Below are 2,161 nucleotides of genomic sequence, written 5' to 3'. Positions count from 1 at the left end.
ATTTTGTCTTCAGTGATTGTGTCGGCAAGGTGAGAATCACAGAATGCCAGGTTATTAGAACAAAATGTTCTTGTGTTGAAGGAGTCCTTGAGTAAAGGCCCAGTGTCCATCTGCTACCTTAATACTTACCATATAAATATGTGTACATAGATCTATTTTCTATCGTTATATATAAATCTATTTACATATGTACATGACCTCTATAAATATTCTTTGCCTCCTAGTTATTTCCTCTATTTCCTTTCACTTTCCTCTTGTCCCACTATCATGTCTGGCCTTGATTCGTGTTTCATTAATTCATTTTGGCTACGTTGCACTTAATCAAACCCCATCAGGCATCCTCTGCCTTCCTCACCATTGATTAACAATGGAACCCATGGTTCCAGGGGGACACAGGAGAGCAGGAGGGAGGGAAAAGGAAGGAGGGAGTCAACAAACCCAAGGACAAGGGAGCAACACACGATCTTCGAAAAATATTAAGTAATCCCCATAGATTCCTGGAGAATGTTGAAGCATCCTAGATATACCCCATCCCCCACATATTTCTTCATTCTTATCTAAACCAAGGGGGACAGTTTTGATAAGGATGGCGAGATGGGGGGAGGGTGCATGTGTGCACCTTTGTGCTTATGTTTAAGGTACTTGTGTTTGTATTTGTTTAAGGCAGATTAATTTTATGACTTATTCTTCAGCACTCCTCCAAGTAGTCAAGGATCAACCTTGACTGTAAGAACTGATTTTCCTCATGGTGTTTCAGAAGCATGGAGAGGGCAGGACGCATAAGGGACAGTGCGCTCAAAGACATACTCTTTGTTATTCTTTATGGCAAGACCTGCAAATATACTATATCATAAATCAGAAATAATATGTAATATTTTATTTACCTATGTTCACCTTATTAATGAATTAGTACATGTTTAACATATATATGCTTGTGTATATTCCTAAATTCTCTCTATTCAGTTTTAGAAGGCTCCCTATACACCACTTGAACCACAATGCCACGTCTTATAAGAATGAGATGAAGCAACATTTTTAAAGCCGTATGGGGAAGTCAGAATAATTTGCCACCAATTCAAGAATATTCATTTTTCAGTTCCTTTTCTTAGGTTTTCATTTTGCCCTTGGTATCTTCTGATCCATAGCACTTGCCTAAAAACACTGAAAGATAGGCTTGACCTAGACATGCTGATGCCTAATCACAGCTTGAATTTTTCTTCATGTTCAACTTTAACATGTCATCTGAATACTAAAATTATAGAGAGTGTCCATCTCAGCCAGTGGTAAGGTAAAAAGAATTCTAAGATAATAGTGGAGTGCAGACCTTCACCACGTGGCTCAGAGAAATATAATAGATACAAAAAGATAGAAGACTGAAAAAAAATCACTAAAGGTAGTAGAGAAGACAGATTTGTTACCACTTCTAGAGGAAGCATATTATGGGACTAAGTTTCTATATATTATTATCTTCTTTTTTAAGGTAGGCTCATCAAAAACCTATCTCTGGTCTCTATTTTTGTTTCGAAATTAAGGCAGTAGACCTAGACTTTCTCTGATTCCTCTAATATTTTGGGAGCTTTTTACCCAGGACCAATAGTCACAGGTCCTTCCTGCTTGTTCCAGCTTCAAGTGCACAATGTACTATAGTAGAATCCATACTTGTGTCTACAGTAAATGCAAATCTGTGAATTTAGTGACGACAAGCACTAGCCTTTTTTGTTCAACATGTATTCCTATAAATTATTGAGACATGCAATTTTGCAGAATCGCTATAGGATAACTAATAGTCAGAACTGGCTGCATGGCAGACGGTAGTCAACAAATCTAGTAAGAGGGAATAATCAGTGAATAGCACCATACGATGATATTACTACAGGAGCTATATCTCAAGGATGATATATAAATATATGCATACATACATACATACATACATATATATATATATATACACATTCATATATAGATGAAAAATAACACATGCACACATACAGGGCTTTAGGGCCCAGTTTATCCATGCATGGATCTATTCTAAACAACACATGTTTAAACATGTCTCTGTGATCAATGGATGATTGTAAGCAGGGTTTCTCAGTAGTACACTTGTCTTAGCCACATAAGGATGTCTTCAGAACAGAAAGGTCCAAAAAAGCTGTGTCTTCCA

Source organism: Echinops telfairi, unplaced genomic scaffold (genome assembly GCF_000313985.2).
Source record: "Echinops telfairi isolate 266 unplaced genomic scaffold, ASM31398v2 ScPeMD7_7469;HRSCAF=8507_0, whole genome shotgun sequence".
In the NCBI taxonomy this organism is placed as follows: domain Eukaryota; kingdom Metazoa; phylum Chordata; class Mammalia; order Afrosoricida; family Tenrecidae; genus Echinops; species Echinops telfairi.
The sequence above is the reverse complement of the archived record's forward strand: the minus strand, read 5'-3'. Positions refer to the sequence as shown.